Source organism: Humulus lupulus, chromosome 4, assembly GCF_963169125.1.
Source record: "Humulus lupulus chromosome 4, drHumLupu1.1, whole genome shotgun sequence".
Lineage (NCBI taxonomy): Eukaryota > Viridiplantae > Streptophyta > Magnoliopsida > Rosales > Cannabaceae > Humulus > Humulus lupulus.
This window is the reverse complement of record NC_084796.1, coordinates 115,566,196-115,589,514: the sequence shown is the minus strand read 5'-3', so window position 1 is coordinate 115,589,514 and position 23,319 is coordinate 115,566,196.

Sequence of the window (23,319 nt, the reverse complement as noted above, 5' to 3'; positions counted from 1 at the left end):
TTTTCTCTAATAATAGAATTAAAACAAGACAAAGAAACAAATATTTTTAGTTAAGCTTAACATGAAAATCGATCACAAATTATTATTTTTTTAAAACAAAATAAATCAAACCTTGATATTTTTGCCAACAATATGAAACACCATGTCTGCTTTGCCTTTGTTCCTAATGAAAAAATCAAACTCGAAAGAATGCACATGTATTATTTTACCAAGCTAATTTCTTATTGCAATAAGACCATAAAAGTTACGTAGGAAAGGAATTTACTCAGTCACCAAAAATATTTTAAGAAATTCAATCAGTATGTAACAGCTTTTTAAAACTATTTTTTTATTTTAATTCAATTTTTTTCTCAAAAAAAAAATGTGTCAAGCATTTGTGTGTGAAAGTGTAAGCAAGGAACATTGCCCAATTTGTCAAATAGACTTTTTCTGAGTATTGTAACCAAAGGAGACGCTGTCACACTACCTCAATGGTAGCCTTTTCAATGGCAGCGTATCATCTACATAACTCCTAATTACATAGTACCAACTTACTCAGTGACGACTTTCACACATTGAGATAGGTAGCTTTATTCTTCCAATGGAGCTTGAACACACATTTTTTTTATTTTTATTATTATTTTTTAAAATGGTAGCACACACATAACACTGATTGAATGACCCAAATATTTCTAGGAGGAGTGAAAATCTTTTCCTGAACTAAACCTGTATGAAAGCATTGCATCAAAAAATTAGCAATAAAAATAATAATCAGCAATTCTTTTGAGTTTGAAACTTTCTTCTGGAACAAAAACAAAAACAACAACATTATGTACATCAAGTCAAAGCAAAAATATCAAGAACCATAAAGAACACAAAATTAAATGGTACAAATCCCTAAGGATTTCCTTCGAGAAATAAAGCGGACTGAATCAAGAGCTTTAGTAAAAATATCTGCTATTTGTTTGCTCGTTTCAACATATTCCAAGAAAAGAATTTTATTTTCTACAAGATCTCTAATAAAGTGATGACGAATGTCTACGTGCTTAGTGCGAGAGTGTTGAACATGATTTTTAAAAAATATTTATAGCATTAGTGTTATCACAAAAGATTGTTAAAGTTTTCAAATCAAACCCATAATCTTCCATCAGTTGTTTCATCCATAACAATTGGGTACAACAACTACCCGCAGCAATGTATTCAGCCTCTGCAGTTGACAGAGAGATACATTTTTGCTTCTTATTGTGCCATGAAACGAGATTTTTTCCAAGATAGAAACATCCACCACTAGTACTTTTTCTATCATCTGCATTTCTTGCCCAATCAGCATCACTAAAGCACACCAAATTAGAGTTAGTGTCTTTTGAAAACCAAATCCCAAAATCAACAGTGCTATTGACATAGCGAATGATTCTTTTCACAGCAGAAAAATAAGATTCCATGGGATTTCCCTAATATCAAGCACAAACACCAACACTATAACAGATATCCGGACGACTAGCAGTAAGATAAATTAAACTACCAATCATGCTTCGGTACAAAGTAGGATCTACCTTCACTCATTGTTCATCTATGGATAATTTCAAAGTTGTGATCATAGGAGTATTAGTATGTTTGGCGTTTTCAAGCCCAAACTTCTTCACCAAGTTTTTTGCATATTTGTGAAACAAATGTGCCATCATCAGATTGTTTCAGCAGAAGACCCAAAAATAGGTGAGTTCACCTACCATGTTCATTTCAAATTCTTGTTGCATTTGTTGGACAAATACCTGCACTTCAGAATTAGAAGTAGATCCAAACACAATATCATCAACATATATTTGAGCAACAATAACAACAGATTTAATGTTTTTGATAAACAGTGTTTTATCTACATTTCCTCTTCTATAACCATGAGAGATTAAAAACTCAGTTAGATGTTCATACCAAGCACAAGGGGCTTGTTTCAAACCATATAACGCCTTGTCTAACCTATATATATGATCAAGAAAATGAGGATCCTCAAATCCTTTGGGTTGCTCAACAAAAGCTTATTCTTTCAAAAAACCATTCAAAAAAGCAGATTTAACATCCATTTGGTACAATATAAACCCAATAATACAAGCAATGGAAAGAAGTAACCTGATGGACTCAAGTCTTGCTACTGGAGCAAAAGTTTCATCAAAATCAATACCCTCAACTTAAGTGTAACCTTGGGCAACCAATCTTGCCTTGTTTCGAATGATGGTACCAAACTCATCACTTTTGTTTTTAAAAATCCACTTTGTTCCTATGACATTAGCACAAGTCGATCTAGGAACAAGTATCCACACTTTATTGCGAATGAATTGATCCAGCTCTTCTTGCATTGCCTGAATCCATGCTTCATCCATCAAGGCTTCCATCACATTTTTAGGCTCTAAAGAAGTGACAAAACACACAAATTGAATCAAATTAGCATACCTTCTTCTAGTAACCATGCTCTCTTCCATGTTATTCCCAAGTATGAGATCGATAGGATGATTCTTCTTGACTCTGGAGGATGGTTCTCTTTGAATTGGATCAGTGATTATGTTTGGTGGTTGCTCAGTTTCTTTCTCCATTGAAGTTTCTGGAAAATCATCAGTTGTAGCTACAGAATCTTGAGGTGTAGCCTCAGATGAAGATTTTGTGATTACAGCCAAATCATCTGCCAGTTCAGGAGACTTTTCCATCAAACTTTCAATATGTTCTTCTGTGGAAAACTCAGAGAAATCTTTTAGATCATCAACAACAACATTAGCAGATTCCATCACAGTTTGGGTTCTCATATTATAAACACGATAAATCCTACTGTTAATAGAATATCCTATAAACACACCAACATCACTTTTTGCATCAGATTTACCAGTATGATCACAATCCCTTAAAATATATCAAGCACTGCCAAAAACATGAAAATGACTCACATTTGGTTTCTTACCTTTCCATATCTCATAAGGAGTCTTATGAGTACATGGTCGCAAAAACACCATGTTGATGGTGTAGCAAGCATTGTTAATTACTTCAGCCCATAGACGATTGGTAAGTTTCTTGTTGTTTAACATTACCCTAGCCATCTTTGTCAGAGTTCGGTTCAATCTTTTAACGACTCCATTTTGTTGACGAGTTTTAGGAGCAGAAAATTCATGAGAAATACCTTTAATTTTACAAAACTTATCATAAACAGTATTTTCAAATTCTTTTCCATGATCACTCCTAATCCGAACAATCTTTCCAATATTACAATATTTTTCCACGCACAATTTCAAACAAAGAGATTTAAAAGCATCAAATGTATCAGATTTTTCTCTCAAAAAATATACCCAAGAAATCCGAGAGAAATCATCAACACACACAAAAATGTATCTTTTACCATTCAAACTTTCAACCTGAATTGGACCCATTAGATCCATATGAAGAAGTTCAAGAACTTTGGAAGTATTCACATCAGGAATACTTTTGTGAGAAATTTTCAGTTGCTTACCAAGTTGACATGGTTCGCATTTTCCTACAAATTCTTTACCTAGTTTGGGTAATCCTCGAACAATTCCTGCATTTGACAGTTTTTTCAAATTTTTTAAATGAATGTGTCCAAGCTTTTCATGCCATAAATCAATAGAGTTATCTATGGCAAAGTGACAAGTAGCATAGGTAGTGAGAGTGTCAAGTAGCATGTTTATTTTGAAACACTTTAAAATTTCCAAAAAATTTAGAACAAAACATGTTCTGCAAAGTAAGACATCTGGGTCGAATGTGACCTTTTACTCCACAAAAATGACAATGAAACGTTTCTTTTTCCCATGAGAATTTTCAGGTTTACCTGAATGCTTCATTTCTGTAGAAACATAACATTCAGCTGTAAAAACAGAACCTTGCAAAGTTGAACCAGAATATCCAGAAGACATATTTTCAGATTTAATAAATTTAGTATTCATTTTTGATTGAGTTTCAACAAAACCCAATCCAGCATGACTCAGTCGACCTGAATTATGAACCTCCTCAAAAATGTTAGAACCTGGATTTAGCATTTAAACATTTCTTTGTAATTTGTCAAGTTGTTTTGTCAAAAATACAATTTCAGAATTTTTTGAACACAAGTCAAATTCACAACATTTATTCTTTTCTTCAAGATCTTTGATGTTGTGAGACAATTCTCTATTCATTTTAACCAAGGAACGATTTTCAGTATAAACCTGTAACCACTTTCCATACATTACCTTGTATGATTCAGCCAATGATTCCTCATTGAGTTCTGACTCGTCTGAATCCGAGTCAATTTCCTCTTTATCGACATCAGTCAAGGTATTGTTTAAACACAAAAAAAATTCCTCTTTCCTGAAAAGCACTTGACAAAACACTGGTTAAAGCAACTTTCTCATTATCATCTTCACTACTTTCAGAATCATCATCACTCCAAGTTACATTAAAACCTTTTTTATTCTTTTTCAATGTGTTGGCACATTCAGATTGAATATGACCATAACCTTCACATTCCCGATATTGAATACATTTTTTATTGTTAGAAATAAAAGATTTAGAATAGGTGTTACCTTTTGGAGTTTTTGAAAAATTATTTTTATTTCCAACATTTTTCATGAACTTTTGAAAATTGCTTGTTAACAAGGCCATTTCATCATCTTTCTCATCATCAGAAACATCTTTTTCATAAACTTTAAATGTAATACCTTTGCTTTTCTCAATTGAAGGATTCGACTTACCCTTTTGCTTTATTTGTTTATTTAGCTCAAATGTTCTTAACGAACCCATAAGCTCCTCAACCTTCATTTTGCCAAAATCCTTAGCCTCCTCCATTGCTAACAATTTCGTGTCAAAGCTGTTTGGAAGCACACGAACTATTTTTTGAACCAACACAGATTCATCTAGTTTTTCTCCCAAGGCAAAAAACTCATTAGCAATATCAGACAACTTTTCATAAAACTCAGATAAAGTTTTAGTTTCCAACATTCTTAATTCATCAAATCTAGTTTGCAACATGGTCAAACGTGATCTCTTTACATCAATGGTACCTTCAAACTGAGTTTGAAGGATTTTCCACGCCTTCTTTGCAGATTCACAAGATGATATCAATTTTATAAGGCCTTCACCAACAACATTAAAAGTTGCATGCAAATCTTTATTATTATAACCAGATAATTTTTCATCTTCAATGGACCATTCAAGTTTAGATTTTACCTTTCAATTACCTTTATCATCTTTTTCAATTGGTGGAGTCCAACCTGAGAGTATAGATCTCCATGCCCTCTCATCTTGTGACTTGATGAATGCCCTCATCCTGACTTTCCAGTATGGATAATTAGTATCATTCAATAAAGGTGGCCGAGTGATGGAGTTTCCTTCTGCAAAGTACAACATCTCACACAAAACAAATTAAACGGAATAATAAAACCTCAAGATCTCACTAGGAGTTTAGTGACTTGCTCTAATACCAATTGAAATTCTGTATTTTATAATTACCAACTTATTATTTAATTAATCAATTAATTAAATGCGGAATAATTAAGTTGGTACTTGTTATCCAAAAAACAGGCACGGATGACGTGGCAAGTGATTTCTGGACACGTGGCTGACACCTGGCAGAGTTCTGCTAGGGGATCGACCAGTAAAGATATTGCAAACAAAAGGCAGTCGAAGTTTACTTGCGACCAGTATGGTCGCAGGTTCCACATGTCTCATGATAATTTTATAAAGATCTTAGTCAATCCCGAGATTGACTCCCATAATTTCCTGAGTATCCAATTATTTAGGAAAGAATATATGTAACAAATTAATGTAATCCCCCTTGAGCCTATAAATAGAGAAAGATAGCTCAAGGAGGGGACTTTTGGCTTTCGAATTATCTGAGATTGGAGTTATTCTATTTGATATATTGTCTTGTTCTTCAGAGGTTGGTGAAACTCATTGAACCCTAGTTCTTTGATCACTCCTTTGAAATATATATCAATAACAGTTCAAGTGGACGTAGGTTGTTACCAGATTCTGGGGCCAAACCACTATAAACTCTTGTGTTCTTTATTGTTTTTTTCATCACATTCATTTCAACGTATTTGTCCACATCAAGCAAATTTGACTCCGTGTCAGTTGGCCAAAATCAGGGTCAACATTCTGGTGCTTTCATTAAGAGCTTGATACATTATCATTGAAAGATCAATGGCGAAAACTACCAAGAAAACTGGACAGGCGGCCGGCGCTGCACCATCTCACCCGCCTCCTCCTCCTCCAAACGTAACTGAGGATGAGCCACATTTGGAATTCGATGAGGAAGAGATGGACTCCGAGACGCTGAAGAATACCCTGGGGGTATTGTAGGAAAGTGATGCCGAAATCATGGGACGGCAGCAACAGGAAATTGAACGGCAGCGCCTGGAGCTGAGTGAAAGACAGGCGGAGATGGACCGTCGCCAGAGGGAGGCCATGGCAGCCCTCGAAGCAACCCTACAACTGGCTAGGAACTAGGCTGCACCTGCCTCGCAGCTTGATCAACCTATGAGTGGGCCGCCCCACAGGGGTCCTGATCCTAGCCCGCCTATCCAACCCTCGAGCCCACAAAGGCCCGAGTAGCCACTGGTGCCTCAAGACGATGTCCCGCTAAGGGACCCTAAAGCACAGCCTCCATCCCAAGCTGGTCGCGGAAATCCCCCGTAGCAAAGGCAGAATAGGGCCGGGCAGCCGCCTCGCAGTCCTAGACGCCATAGGGTTGACGAGCGAAACCCTCCGAGCAGAGGACAGCGTCCTCCTGGTAACAGGAGGAACACAAAGTCAGGCTCTACGGTCCGGGGCCCCCCACGGTCCGGGCCCCCCCACGGTTCGGGCCCCCCCATGGCATGATAATGCACGGGGACCCACCGACCAACGCAAGCCACCCTCTAATGCTCGGGAGGTTCCATCCCGAGAAGGCAACCGAGGGAACAGTCGATCCCACCATAGCCAATCAAGATTCAGAGATGGCCATGGTTATAACGAGGCTGACTCAGGCAGAGGAAATGCCGGTCAGAGGAATGAAGAAAGAGGTGGAGGCAGAAGCCTGCCACCTCGGGATGACCAACCCGAAAGACGGGACGCTGGGGGGCAGCCCAGACAAAATAACGTCTTCAACCAGCTCGGAGCTAGCGAGCAGCGGAGGAGAGACGAGGATTTAAGAGACGTACTCAACGATCGCCAGGAGCAACACGACGAGTACGTCCCCCCAGCACCAGAGGCCTCGGCGATTCCTGGCGCCATGCAAGCCCAGATAGATGCCCTCAACCAGGCAGTGCAGCAACTGGTCGGGGGAAGAACATCTTATATTGACCACGATAGGAGGAAGGGCACTCCTTTCGTCCAGAGGATAGCTATGGCAGAAACTCCTAGAAAGTTTAAGATGCCTACGCTTCCGAACTTTGACGGGTATGGTGACCCGGTATCTCACGTCAACAAGTTTGAGATACAAATGGACATTCAGAAAGTGTCCGAAGACGCTCGGTGCAGGATCTTCCCTGCAACACTTTCTAATGCCGCACAGGAGTGGTTTTTCAAATTCCCTCCTGCAAGTATAGTTTCTTGGGAAATGTTCGTGAAATAATTTTACGGACAGTTCTATGTGGGTCGTGTGCACCCGACTGAGGTAAATCAGCGGGTCGAAATATTCCAGCAAGATGGAGAGCCACTGAAGGACTACGTCCAGCGCTTTATACGAGCAGCTGCTGGGGCGAAAACAGTGGGAGACGAAGGTAAGATGATGGCCATAACCGCAGCGGTTAAGCGCCGCACGCCTCTCTGGGACAGCCTCAGAAAACATGGGGTCAGAACTACCCAGGAATTTTTGGATTGAGCTGATCGATATATCAAGCTCGAGGATGCCATCGCCAATGAAGGGAAGCCCCCAGGCAAGGACAAGGGGACTTCCGAGCCCGCCAAAGTCGCCAATGGGTCCAAACCCAACGGCAACGGTAAAGGAAACGGGAACGGCAATGGCAATGGAAAGAATGGGGGGAAACGGTCGCACAATGAGCCTTCCACCTCTGACAATAAACGAGCCAAGGGTAATCGTTATGAACCACGGTTCACTAACTACACTGCCCTTATTGAGTCTCGGGGAGAGGTTTATCAGGCCACGAGTTCCAGTGTGCCTTATAAGAAACCTGCTCACATTCGGAAGGATATTTCGAGAAGAGATACTACTAAGTTCTGTCATTATCATAACGACTACGGACATGATACCAATGAATGCAACCAGCTGAAGGATGAGATCGAGTTCCTTATTAGACAATGACACTTGAGAAGGTATATACGAGCCTCGGGAAATTCCCAACGAGAAGCTCCAGGTGGCAACAAGCAAGTGCCCACACACCAATGCTCGCCACCTTTGCAGCCTGATCCCATAACTGGCACATTGTTAACCATTTGTGGAGGCCCGCACCTCGCGGGAAACAGCGGAAAGGCTAGAGAACGATATGCTCGGACTCTGCGCCACGACCAGGACATCGAGATGATGACTGTGGATGACTGCACGCCAAAAAAGGCTCGGTCAGAAGAAGGTGAAATAACCTTCTCTGATAGCGACGCCCAACATGTACGGTTCCCACATTCCGATCCACTAGTCGTGGATGTCCAAATGGCCAATATGATGGTGAAAAGAGTGCTAATTGACACGGGAAGTTCAGTGAACATCCTATATAAGACTTCGCTGGAACATATGAAGTTGTCCGTTAAGGACTTGGAGCCCTGCAACCAAACAATATACGGCTTCTCTAGTGAGGGACTCGCCCCAGCAGGGTCAATCAGACTACCAGTGACAGCAGGTACATCGCTTGCTACCAGGACATTACTCGCTACCTTCATCGTAGTCGATTGTCCTTCGGCGTACAATGCCGTCATTGGAAGGCCTATACTGGTTGATCTACGGGCCATCACCTCTATATGGAACTTAGCCATGAAATTCCCGACAGACGCAGGGGTAGGACGCATGTTGGGAAATCAGAGGGAGGCCAGGGAGTGCAACAATGCCTCAGTCACGAAGGCGAAGAAGGGAACGTCAAAAAGCACTCCCCCAGATAGGTTGCAAATGGCTATTGATACACAAGCCCAATCCGGTGATGAGGTCACCAAATAGGGTGTTTCCCAAAGTGAGGATAGAGATTTAGATCCTTGCTTTGGGGATTTTGAGGAAAATGTATGACCCGTCAAGGACCTGGAAAAGGTCCAACTTGACGAAAAAGACCCGACCAGAGTCGTGAAAGTCGGGAAAAACTTAGAACCAACCATGAAGCATGCACTGGTGGATTTTTTGCGAAAGAACCAGGAAGTCTTTGCCTGGTCACACAAAGACATGGCTGGGATAGATCCTGCAGTTATCAGCCATGTCCTGAACATAGACAAGAGTTTTCCACCCGTGCAACAAAAAAGAAGGCTGCTCGATAAGGATCGGTCGAGAGCCTTAAAAGAAGAAGTTGAAAGATTAAAGGAGAATGGGTTCATCAAGGTGGCGTTTTATCCATCGTGGGTCTCTAATCCAGTGCTGGTTCCTAAGCCTAACGGAAAATGGCAAACCTGTGTGGATTTCACAGACCTCAATAATGTTAGGAGTGTGTCCTAAAAGCATGTTGTTTACCGAGTTTTTCGGAAACGAATAACTAACAGAATAATAAAAAGATAAGAACTGTAGAAATGCTGAAATGTAACTAAACAAACCGTGTTTTTACGTGGTTCAGGCGTTAACAAGCCCTAGTCCACGAGTCGATGTTATTATACTTGGAAAAGGTTACAGTAAGATGGCTGGTGCACAAGAACTTCACACACTCACAATGTTTCTCTCGGGTTCTCTTGAAGAAGATGAAGCTAGAGAGATTTTGGTAGAGTTTTTGCTATGTGATTTGTTGGTCGTCCCTCTTCTTGTAAAATGAAGGGGTCTTTATAGCTAGGGTTTCGGATTAGGGTTTTTCTCTACGTACATGAGTCTTAACTACACCAGCCATAAATAGGGGATACAATTACTGTAGTCGCATGGCTACAAGACTCTATGTGGGTATATTTACGTGAAAGTATGGGGAACACACAAAGTCAGCCGTCTTTTCCAAGTTGTCAGCGGAACAGTAGGCGAAAAGGTACCCTTAGGCGTGCTGGGATGTGTGCGGATTTGACCTGACGGGCGTGTCAGGCGGGATCCTGTGTCAGACGGATATCATTCCAAATATGCCTTCTCCCGGACTCGACCGTTCGGTTTTGTTCTGTGCGAGGCACGGAACTGTTTCCGCGGAGACCACTCGAAGAGCCTCTCCTGGAAGGGGCCTCCCCGAGGGGTATTCTTCGGGAGTCCGGGAGAGTCGACGAGTTTCCGTGTTGTGCTTGCTTGGAAGAGTAATCCGGATACCAGACAGGAGAGGCGAAGCCTTTCTGTCCATCCGCGAGCTCTGGTCACCTACCGTGAAAGACATCGACAATTCCGCTTCCCCGAGGTCATCAATCTAGACGCTATCCGGAAATCTGGATAACATTTACCCCCCAAGGTCGCGGAGCTTTGAGAGATCTGGGAGCTTGTACAGTTAGTTTCTTAGACTAGGCGAGGGGGCACCTTCTGTGTTCCCGGAAGGGTTCCTTTTTCCCGCCTGAGTATTAGTATGAAAGAGAAAAGGAATTTCTTCAGTTTGAGATCAAGTACTCAAGTGCGGCAAGGATCACGTGTCATTCTGGGAATGGTTCTGCGACCAAGACGTGTGCGTGAGGCGACTGGTTGAGGATGCGTGCGTCAATCATCTGACTAATGATTTGACGGTTTTTTAATGGTACTCAGGGCCCGAGGTGGTGTAATGATGGGAAATAAATACTTTATTCCCATCCGAGGAGTCATAAATAGGATTGTCGCTTCCTCTCCAGCCGTTGGATCTGACGCACACGGAATGGGGAGATCGGGACCGTCCACTTGAGGAATTCGAAACGGCTTCTTCCCTGCTATAAAAACGAGGGAAAGGACCTTTCTTCCTCTTTACGCTTTCAGATTCTCCATCTTTAGGATTTTCAGATTTCCAAACCTTCAAACTCTCAGGCTTCCCAGCTTACATTTCCCCGAACTTGCCATTTCTTTTGGTAAGTATCTGGAAACTTTTCTTTTTGATTTGGCAGTGGGTTTATTCCCCGAAGTTCCTGGTTTGAATCGCCGTTCGTCTTTGCAGCTTTTACTTCTCGCGTTCGTGCTGTGCAGTGATCCAGTTACTTCTTCAACCTCCAACTACCCGAATATCAGTAAGTATTTCTACTTTGCTCTTTCCTCTCAGACCTTAGGTTGTTGGTAGTTGTTAGAGCAGAGGTTTCTGCCATTATTGCTTATGTGCATGCGTGAATAGGGCTTTGGTAGGCATGTGATTGATTGTGAGTCGATAAGTAGCCTTTTCTGCATGCTTTGGTGATTTGCGTTTGGAAAGTCGTCCCTTGTTTTGCTGTTTTAGGGCATAAGCATGAACGCCTTTAGGGTGTCTTTCTTTGGAAAAACACTTATTTTGGTGGGCTTAGGCTCGGGGTCTGAGTCTGGTTCCTTGCTGCCCTTCGGGTGGCATGGTTCCAACCCCTCGGTAAGCTCGGTGGGAGCCTCTCCAAGCAGTTTTCGGGGAGGGTCTCCCCGACGCCTTTGATACCACTAGGGTATGACAAGGGTGCTGACTGCTTAGAGTGTTTTCTTCTTTCTTTTCTTTTGTCCAGTGACGAACATCTCAAAGGAACAACTCCTTGCTGTGGGGGAGGCTGACTCTGCCCAAGAGAAGGGCTCTCCTGTCGCTGGTGGAAAGGGGAAAGGAAAGGCGAAAGTGGTCGCGGCTAGCCCACCAATCGCTAATAGTTCCATCTGGGAGATGGACCAAAAGCCGAACCTTTTCAGGAATTATGGCATGCTGGAGCTGTGTTCCTCTGAGGCAGGCCTGAAGAACATCCCAGGTCTGATGTGGCACCGTCTGTCGGTGCTGGGCGAGTCAGCTAGCCAGAGTCACGAGGGCTATGGTGCCTGGAGTTGGGCACACATAGTGTGTGGGGCGCATTTGCCCCTAAGGAGTTACTTCGCCAATTTCTGTGTGAAGGCGGGGATTGCCCCCTTCCAATTAATTCCTCCCAGCTACAAGCTCTTAGCAGGGTGGTTCATCTTTTGCAAGTCCCGGAGACTGGAAGCTCCTACCCCGGAGGAGGTGCTGTATTTTTATGGGTTGAAGTCTCAGCCTATGAGGGGTCACTCAGACAAGGTGGGGTTTTACAGGCTAGAAAGGCACCCGGACGTGATGTGCCCCACTTGTCATACCGCGAGGGTTCCAGACCTCCGGGAATACTGGTTCCTGACGACTGGCTTCCCACTGAAGAGGGTGCCAGCCCTATCTTTGGACTTCAAAATCCCTGGTAAGTGCTCCTTTTCCTTTTCAACTTTTTTTCTTTGCGTTTGATTTTCCTTTTGGGAGGATCTCTAACGCTTGTATTTGATTTTTGCAGAAGTCGTTCCGCGGACACCTCGCTGCGCGGAGATGATAAGGAGGTCCAAGTTCTACGAAGGGCTTTCTGAGGAAGAGTTGAGAGTGGAGGGACTTGTGACCTCCGAATCGTTGAGGGAGTATGGGTTACTCGCCTCCTTCCAAAATATCGAGCCAGTAAGTGGTAGGGGGCAGACTCAGGTGTCAGCTGACATCCGGGAGCAGATTGCCCTGGAGCTGTCTAAGGTGATCACCCAAGCAGCTCGGGACGAATATACTCTATCTCCTAGTTGGGCGGAGAGGTTCCCCGACCCCCAGCCGGAGGAAGAGGAGATCGAGGCTCGCCACGCCGCGGCTTACCCTAACGAAGGGGCTCCGGGGGCTAGTACCTCCGGGAGAGGTAAGACTAGTTTTCGATTGATCCGCACCCCCAGCCTGTCTGAGGTTTCCCGGACCTCTCAGATGGGGTTTGATCCCCGTTTCCTTAGGCTAGATCCGCGTAGGATACCCTTCGACAGGTATTGCGATAAGGTAGATGAGCTCCTCTGGTGTCTGAGTGATGGTAGTCCGCCAGAAGGTGTCATCATGGTTGGCCCTTCTTCTCTCAGCATGTCATTCCCGGACTTCAAGGAGTACGGGAGCTTCCTGGAGCAGGAAGCGATGTTTTGTTTTGCTCGGGGAAGGCCATCCACGTTTCTCGTGCATGGTCGTCCCTTTCAAACTTTTCTTTTTCTCGTTTCTTGTTCCCTGCTGGCGCGCTTGCTTGTGCTTTTTTTGTTGATTGCCGGTTCTTACTTATTTTCTTTCTCATTGCCCGTTGGTTCGTTAACCTTGCTTTGTACGTTTCTTGCAGAGTATCCTGAAGCCAAGATGTTGGGGAGGGTTACTTTGCTTATTAAGAAGGCTGCCACCAGCCAAGACCCGTCCACGGGGAAAGGACGGAAGACCAAGGCTGGTAGGGGAGGTAAGGCTGCCTCCCCCAAGAAGACAAGTGGCGAGGCGCAAGCGTATCCAAGGGTAGAGAAGTCCCCTGCTGACGGGCCTTCCGAGACTATGATGGTCTCTAGTAGCAGTAGCGACGGGGAAGGGCTTGTGTTCCCCGTGAGGACAACTGGGGTGAGCAAGCGTCCCGGAGAAGATGCTGAGGGCGCTAAGAACAAACGCCTTAGACACTCTTCTCCCGGTCGGAGGCAACGACAACAGCAACGACAGCAATCACAACTACAACAACAGCAGCAACAGGAACAAGAGAGACAATCACCAACGCCGCAGCAGCAGCAACAACAACATCCAAACCAGCAGCAGCAACAAGGGCAATTACTTCTGCTGCCGCAGCAGCAAAAGCAACAGACCGGGGCCTTAATACCCCGGCTGCCTCCTCCTTCAGCCCAAAGGGGGTCCACCCTTCCGGGGTCTCCGTCTTCTCAGACAACCAATCTTCCCCTGCCTGGCCTGAAGTTCCACTTTCCGCGGAAGCCAACCAGTTTTCCCGCTGCTCTCCTGGAGGGTGTAAGACGGGCCGATAGTTTTTTGAAGAGGCGGTTAGAGGCGGAGAAGGCCGTTACTCAGGGAAGGGCAGATAACTTGTCTGCCGTGAAGAGAGCTGAGCTGGCCGAGGGGGTGAGATCTCTTCACCCGGCCGGAGCGGTTCTGGATGGTCCAGCCTTGGAGAAGAGGCTGGTGCCTAGGCTCGGACGTGCATTGGCGCCGTTTGGAGCTGAGATGATGGAGGACATGGCCCTGAGCTTATGCGAGCTCAATTCTGAGAAATGGGCCATCAGCAGCAGCAAGGATCCGCTGTTGCTGACACACGCTGTGAAGCAGCAACTGTCCGGGGTAAGCCGTCAGTTGTTATTTTTTGGGATCACCTGTCTTTTGGTCCTGCTTTAGCTCATCCTGTTGTCTTTCCTTGCAGGCCTCTATGATCGCGGAACGCTCGTTCCGGGAGGTTGGTGCAGCTCTGGTTCAGCTGGAGGAGAGCCAACTGGCTCGCCAGGCCTTGGAGGCGGAGAAACAGAAACTGACCCAACAGGCCTTGGGGGCTTCGGAGAAGATTGATCAGGCCCGGTGCACGGCTGAAGAAGAGGCGGAGAATAAATATCTTGCCAAATATCAAGAGTACCAGGCCAAGGCAGAGAATGAGTTTAGACAGCGGTCGGATGGGATTAAGACCGAAAACTCCAAGCTCCGGGAAGAGCTGTCCCAAGCCAAGGTGGAGAAAGATACCCTGGAAGCCCGCTTGCAATCAAAGAACGATCTCCTCCTTAAGCGGCAAGAGGAATATTCCACTCTTCAGAGTAAGCTGCACGAAGAGGAGCAACTCCATAAGAGGAGCAGGGATCTCGTGTCTATGCTTCAGTTGGGGCTCGCCGAGAATGATAAAGAGATCGGGGCTTTGCAATTCACTGCCAGGGGGCATGTGACCGAGAAGCAATCCGTGCTGAACCAAAATAGGGAGCAGCGCAAGGCGATTGATTCTCTTAAGGGGGAGCGGGATGCCTCCAAGGCCGAAATGGAAAAATTGAGGGCCCAACTAACTGCCGCGGAAGCACAGCTGGAAACCTCCGAGGCGGAGCGGTTGAAGGAGAAGGAGGATGCTGAGGTGATACTGAACAGGACTATTAATATATCGCATGTGGTCCTCATGCATCAACTCTGGAAAGTGAACCCGGAGGTGTTAGGCTATCTGGGAGATGATGCCGAAGCCATGAGGGAGAAGCTACTCGTGTGGGATTAGGGCCCAGAGGCGTACGTCCAAACTTACAACATTGACGAATGTGCTGAAGCTCCTGAGGCGGGAGATCCCGGAGAGGCGGGGACCTCTGAACCTTCTCATGACCAAATTCCTCCTTCCAATGAGCCGACTCCGCCAGCCTCCGCTGAAACAGATGCCCCCGAAGCTGCGGTCGTGGACGCTGTAGTTACCCCCAATGCTTGAAGGGGTTTTATCTTTAATTGTTTTTCATTTTGAGTTTTTCATTGCGGACATTTTTGCCATAATCATAGCATTCTCCTTTCTTTTCTGCCGAGTTCTTTATTTATCTTTGCGCTTAGGGTAGACATTTATACGGTAGAAACTGTTGTAGGGGCGTATGGGGTTTTGGTTCCAACGGCCAAAACCTATGCACTTCCCACTTGAAGCTTTAACGGATGATGTCTTTTCCCACGTAGTTTCTAGGTTACGAAGGTTTCCTGGTTCCAACGGCCAGGCTCCTTTCACCGTACTTTATCTTTCCTGAGGAAAATACCCAATCCCGGGACTTGTAGTTATACTGTTCGCTGGGATTGCTAAGGTGAGTCGTTCCATTGTTTGGAACGGGAGTTCTTTTGGTGAGCGTCGCTAGACTTAAGGTTAGATCTTTGCGAAGCAAAACTAACTGTTGTTGCGAACCTCATGGTGGCTGACTTCAGGGACTTGGCATGGAGCCCTGCGAGGCTAGATCCGCGCGAAGCAAAGCTTTAGAGCGCTCGCGGATCTTGCCATCTTTCGCCTTGCGGGATCCGGAGCTGGAGCATGCGAAGCAAATCTTTACAGCGCTCGCGGATCTTGCCATCTTTCGCCTTGCGGGACCCGGAGCAGGAGCTTGCGAAGAAAAGCTCTACAGCGCTCGCGGATCTTGCCATCTTTCGTCTTGCGGGACCCGGAGCTGGAGCTTGCGAAGCAAAGCTCTACAGCGCCCGCGGATCTTGCCATCTTTCGCCTTGCGGGATCCGGAGCTGGAGCTTGCGAGGAAAAGCTCTACAGCGCTCGCGGATCTTGCCATCTTTCGCCTTGCGGAACCCGGAGCTGGAGCTTGCGAAGCAAAGCTCTACAGCGCTCGCGGATCTTGCCATCTTTCGTCTTGCGGGACCCGGAGCTGGAGCTTGCGAAGCAAAGCTCTACAGCGCCTGCGGATCTTGCCATCTTTCGCCTTGCGGGATCCGGAGCTGGAGCTTGCGAGGCAAAGCTCTACAGCGCTCGCGGATCTTCCCATCTTTCGCCTTGCGGGATCCGGAGCTGGAGCTTGCGAAGCAAAGCTTTACAGCGCTCGCGGATCTTGCCATCTTTCGCCTTGCGGGACCCGGAGCTGGAGCTTGCGAAGCAAAGCTCTACAGCGCTCGCGGATCTTGCCATCTTTCGCCTTGCGGGACCCGGAGCTGGAGCTTGCGAAGCAAAGCTCTACAGCGTTCGCGGATCTTTCTGCAAAGGACTTATCAGGGAGTTGGGGGTGTTTTGGTGTAGCTTTATGAACGTGCCTCAACCCCCAGTTCCGTCCAGCGCTGGGCTACACAGGAGATAATTCTTATGATACGTAATGGCAGGCATTTCCATGGCAATTTTCACATAAGCACATAATGCACATACGACACGTAATGCAAGCATGTTCATGGCAACAAATAAACCTAAGCTCAACAATTTAAACATTTCAAACAATTTAAAAATTTCAAACACAATGCTAGCACATAAGTGGTGTTCTGTGTAAGTTTTGTTCAAGGGGCGTATGGCTATGCCTTAGCCATGTATACCCCCCAAGTGAGCGTGGGGTCCGGATGTCTCCGGACCGCGTGGTCACTTGTTAAAACGCAGCTTTGAACACAGGGATAAAAGGTGCAGTAAAAGCGGAGTGAATCTCTCCGTGTTTCATTAAATTAGCCTGCTAGGCGCGAGTTTTACAACAGGGAGGATTATTTCCACATTTTTCACTTTTGTTATTTTCACCAAGGACTTCCGACTGGATGGTCCGGGGCCTACTGGTAGTAACGGCGGAGGTGCTCCGCGTTCCAGGCGCGCGGGACTTTAGATCCGTCGAGTCTCTTTAAGTGATACGTCCCATGGCCCACTTTTTCTTGGACTTCATAGGGGCCTTCCCAGTTGGGTCCGAGGACTCCTACTCCCGGATCCTGCGTAGCAGGAAATACTCTCCGTAGGACAAGGTCCCCAACTTCGAATGCACGGCTCTGGACTCTCATGTTAAAGTGTCGGGCTATCTTGCCTTGGTACATTTTTAGTTGGACCTGCGACTGCTCCCGGAGCTCTTCGATCATGTCCAAGGACTCCTGGAGGAGGGCATGGTTTCGGGTAGGATCGTAGGTGTCTTGCCTGTGAGAGGGGATCATAGCTTCTACTGGGATGACGGCCTCGCAACCGAAGGTCATGGAATAAGGCGTGTGCCCCGTCGAAGTTCTCTCTGTTGTGCGATAGGCCCAAAGTACTCGCGGAAGTTCTTCCGGCCAGTGAGCCTTGCAGGCTTGGAGTTTTTTCTTCAACGTGGTTTTTAATATTTTGTTTACAGCTTCCACTTGTCCATTAGCCTGGGGTCTGGCGACTGCGGAAAAGCTTTTGATAATTACATGCGAAGCACAGAAGTTCGTGAAGTGTTCACTGTCAAACTGCTTTCCGTTGTCGGACACAATTTTCCGTGGAAGCCCAAAACGACACACTATATTCCTGATGACAAAATCCAATGCTTTTTTAGATGTGACCGTGTTCATAGGTTCAGCTTCAGCCCATTTGGTGAAGTAGTCTACCGCGACTATGGCGTACTTCACTCCACCCTTTCCAGTGGGGAGGGAACCTACTAGGTCAATGCCCCAAACGGCGAACGGCCAGGGGCTGGTCATTAGGGTAATTTCCGTAGGCGGCGCTCGCGGAACCTTGGCGTACCTCTGGCACTGCTCACACTTCCTGACATAATCCACACAATCCTTCTTCATGGTGGGCCAGAAGTATCCTTGTCGAAGGATCTTTTTGGAGAGGCTCAGCCCGGAGGTATGATCGCCACAGAAGCCTCCGTGAATCTCATGGATGATGGTGCTGACTTCGGTTCCGGCAACACACCTAAGGAAGGGTATGGACAACCCCCTGCGATAAAGCTTTCCATCCATAACCACGTATTGGGGAGCTTGATATTGGAGCTTCCTTGCGTCAGCTTTATCAGTGGGGAGCTCTCCGGTGGTGAGAAATCTGAGGATGGGTCCTATCCAGGAATGGGAATGGTCGATGATGGCGTTTATCCTTCGCGTCTCAGTACTGGGGGCTTCTAAGTGCCCGATGGGGACTAAGCCATACTGTTCAATCTCCGGGTCCGTTGCAAGCTTGGCCAGCGTGTCCGCGAGTGAGTTCTGGTCCCGGGGGACCTAGCGGATTTGGTAGCCTTTGAAATGCTGCAGTAGGTCGCGGGAGAGAGACACGTAGGCAGCCATCCTTTCTCCTTTCGTCTGGTATTCCCCGAATATTTGGTTTACCACAAGTAGGGAGTCGCTGTATACTTCGATTTTTTGGGCTCCGACTTCTCTGGCCAGTCGTAACCCAGCTAACATGGCTTCGTGTTCTGCCTCGTTGTTGGATGCTGGGAACGCGAAACGGATGGCGCTCTGGAGCTGATGCCCTTGGGGAGATATTAGGATGACCCCCGCTCCAGCTCCTTTTTCATTTGAGGCTCCGTCTACATAGACCTTCCAGGTGGGAAGTTCCGGGACAGGATCTTCTGGGAGGTCATTCATTCCCGAGCATTCCACAATAAAGTCCGCGAGAGCTTGACCTTTTATGGAAACACGCGGTTGGTAGTGGACGTCGAACTGGCTCAGTTCCATGGCCCACTTAAGCAATCTGCCAGAAGACTCGGGCTTCTGCAGGACTTGTCGGAGAGGGTGGTTGGTGAGTACTTTGATGGTGTGCGCCTGGAAATATGGCCTCAGCTTCCGTGAAGCGATCAGCAAGCAGAGGGAGAGTTTCTCGATCATCGAATATCTGGACTCTGCGTCCAATAACCTCTTGCTTACGTAATACACAGGGAGCTGGATACGGCCATCTTCCCGGACGAGAGCGGCACTTACTGCGTGCTCAATCACAGCTAAGTATAAGAACAACGCCTCTCCTTCGACAGGTTTGGACAGAATGGGAGCTCGGGTTAAATGTTCTTTGAGGTGTTGGAAGGCTGCTTCGCATTCGGGGGTCCACTCGAACTTCTTGTTCCCTCGCAGAACATTGAAGAAAGGGATACACTTGTCAGTGGCCTTGGATACGAAGCGGCTGAGAGCAGCTATCCTTCCGGTAACGCTCTGGACATCCTTATGCTTCCGGGGGGAAGGCATATCTATGAACGCCTTTATTTTCTCAGGGTTGGCTTCCACTCCGCGGGAGCTGACAATAAAACCGAGGAACTTCCCAGACGAGACCCCGAAAGTACATTTCTTTGGATTTAGTTTCATCCCGTACTTTCGGATCACGGCGAAAGCTTCCTCAAGGTCGTTACTGTGGTCCCCGGAGGTTTTGGACTTTACCAACATGTCGTCCACGTACACCTCCATGTTCTTCCCCAGTTGGTCCTTGAACATTCTGTTTACCAGACGCTGGTATGTCGCCCCAGCATTCTTCAAACCGAAAGGCATGACCACGTAACAGTAGACACCCTTATCCGTGAGGAAGCTGGTGTGTTCCTGGTCCGCGACATGCATCTTGATCTGGTTGTATCCGGAGTACGCATCCATGAAGGATAAGAGTTCGTACCCGGAAGTAGCGTCTACCATCTGATCGATTCGCGGGAGAGGGAAACAATCTTTCGGGCAGGCCTTGTTTAGGTCCGTGAAGTCAATGCACATTCTCCAGGACCCATCGGGTTTCGGGACCAGAACTGGGTTGGCCAACCACACGGGATAGTGCGACTCCTGGAGAAAGCCTATGGACATCAATTTGTCCACCTCAGCTTTGACGGCTTCGGCTCTCACTGGGTCCAGCGGCCTCCTCTTTTGGCGAATTGGAGTCGCAGATGGGTCTATATTGAGTGCGTGGCACGCAACATTGGGATTAATCCTCGTCATATCAGCGTGGCACCATGCCAGGATATCCTGATTATCCTTCACAGTGGCCACGATCTTATCTCGAACGGCCGACGGCAAGTTTTTCCCCACCTGAATGACCTTGGTGGGTCCTCCATCGGTTCTATTGCTTTCTCGATTCCCACTCTTGGGTCGAGTTCGTCAAAGTATGCCTCCTGAGCACCCCCAGTTTCTGGCAATACTTCCGCCAAAGGAATGGCAGCAAACGTCTCTCGGACCGTGTAGACGGCTCGGACGGAGACGTTATAACAGCTCCGTGCACTTCTTTGGTCTCCTCGGAGGGTGCCAATACGCCCATCATCGCATGGAAACTTCAAGCATAAGTGGCGTATCGAGGTTATGGCCCCACAATCGATCAGGACCGGTCGGCCTAAGATGGCATTATACGCCGTGGGGCAGTCGACCACCACGAATGTGCTATGCTTGAAGGCACCAGCGTCGCTTTCTCCTCTGAGGGTGACTGGAAGTTGAATTTTGCCTAATGGCATGAGTGCGTCCCCATTGAAACCTTGAAGCTGGATGGGGCATGGGGCCAAGTCCGTCTCGGTCAATCCGATCGCGTGGAAGGCCGCTTTGAAGAGGATGTTCACAGAGCTTCCGTTATCGATCAAGATCCGTGAGACCTTCTTATTGGCAATCTGGGCTTCCACCACGAGGGGATCGTTGTGGGGGAAGTGCACATGTCGAGCATCGTCCTCCGTGAAGGTGATGGGAAGATCCATCATTCGGGGACGTTGAGCAGGTGATTGGACCAAAGCGCACATCTCCTCGGCGTGCTCTAACTCCTTCAAGTACCTCTTCTGGGAGTTGCGGGTATTTCCGGCAAGGTGTGGTCCTCCGGAAATGGTGGCGACGTGTCCGTCAACGGGTGGCGGAGCAAGGCCGGGCGGATATGGGTTGCCTGGTCCTGGAGCCAACAAGGCAATGGGCGCCGGAGCAGGTGGAGCAGGAAGTGCTGGGAACTGAGACCCGGGAGCTTGGGGGTGACCGGCTCCAAGAGCGCTAGCGGCCCCCCTTTGTCCCGGGGAATATGCAGCTCCGTGAACTACCCCCTGTCCGGGATAGATAATGGGTATCCTCACCCACTGACCGAGGTGTCCCGCTCTTGCCAGGGACTCGATCTCATCCTTCAGCTGAAGGCACTCATTCGTGGTGTGCCCCACGTCTCCGTGAAACTCACACCTCTTATTGGAGTCTCGCGGACGCCTTCCTCCGTGAGACACTTTCGGGGGCTTCCTGTAGTTGACCATATTACAGGTCGCCCGATAGACATTCTCTCGCGAGTCTATCAAACTGGTATATTCCGTGAACTTGGGCTCATAGTCCTTTCGGGGTTTCTTTGAATGGTCTCCCCGGTTGGAGTTTCTTCCGCTTCGTTTGCTCCGCGATTGGCTCAAATTTCGTTCTGGGGCTTCCGCTTGGGGCTGCGGCATGCCAGGAGCGATACTACATCCGGTTTGTACTGCTCCGTACCCAGAGAAATGGGTTTGACTCGGCGTCTGAGCAGACGCGGAAGGCCCATATACACTTGGAGTGAATCGGGCTCCTGGAAGCGTGAGGGCTGGTGCGGGAGCTTGCGAAGCAAAGCTCGGCGCAGTCACGGAAGGGGTTGGAGCCGGGGGAACTCCAAAGGCCTGCTGGTAGGCATCCTCAAGGTTGATGATTCCCTGAGCTTTTGACATGAATTCGGACAGTGTTTCTGCCCGTCTCCTTTGCATTTCCCCCCATAGCAGGGAGCCGACAGTAAGGCCCGATTGAAGGGCGATCAGCTTCATGTCATCGCTGACCTTGGTTTTTGCAGCAGCTTCCATCATTCTCTGAATGAAAGCTTTGAGGTTCTCAGTGGGTTACTGCTTGATGTTGGTTAAGGAACCAACCTCCATGTCGTGGTCGCGGGCAGCAATAAACTGCCTCCTAAACGCGGACTGTAGCTCCTTCCAACTGTGGATTGATCCGGGAGCTAATCTTTTCCACCTGTCCTCCGCGGACTTGGTAAGGGTGAGTGAGAAGCACATGCATTTGGCGTCCTCACTGACACGCGCCACTTGCATCATTTTATTGTATTTAGCTAGGTGGGTACGCGGGTCTGTCCTCCCATCATATAATTCTATGTGAGGCATTTTGAAGTTATCCGGGAGGGACGTTTCTGCGATCCTCCTAATACATGGTTCCGGGTCTTCCTCCTCAGAATCTGACAGGGCCCCACTTTGCTTCCGGACCAGCTTGGTCAAGGCAGCAATCTGTTCCTCGAGCCTCTTCGTATCACTTTCCGGGAGGTCACGTCCCCGGAGCTTGTCATTAATATGATTTCGGAGGTCATCTCCGCGAGGCCGGGCCTTTTCCCCTTTGGCCTTTTCATACTTGGCCTCCAACCTTCTTCTTAGGTCCACCGTGGACCAGCTATCTTCGGAGTGCGAGTTCGCAGCCCGACCGTCCTGATTGACGGAATCACTGGGGCGGTTGTTCCTTCCCCTAGGCCTGGGTGCCTTAGCACCGGGCCCTTTAGGCACAGAGTGCCCCCTTGGGGCTGAAGGGCGTCTGGGCTTAGGAGCGCCAGAGACCTTCTGCGCGCGGGGGGGGCAGTCGGCCTGGTGATTCACGCCTTTAGGAGGTGCAGGGGCGTCAGCGCGCACAGGCTCTCCAACTTTTTCTTTGCCCTTGTTGGGGGCGGCTTTGGATGGTCCAGCAGCGGGTGGATCCGGCATGGGGGCGTCAGCCCCACCTCGAACAGAGGCATCCTCGTCCGAGTCGCCTAGATCTCCGAACTTACTTTGGAGGCGTTCCATCATGCGTTGCATTCTTTCGGAGACGCGCTCCTGCTCAGCAAGCTTGGCCTTAGTGGCCACCAGTTCTTCGGCTACTTGGACCAGTTCTGGGTCCTTCTCATAGTAGCAGTCGTCCTTCTAATAACCGTCTTGGACATACTCTTCTTCGTCTTCTAAGAATGTTGTATCTTCGGTACTGACCTGATCCTGGCGGGATGTCGGGTCTTCACCTTGGTAGTCTAAGGGTTCGCTTTGCACCACATCTTCCATCACGGTATCGGGGTTGACCGTAGCATTTTTGTCAACAGCGGATTTTCTCG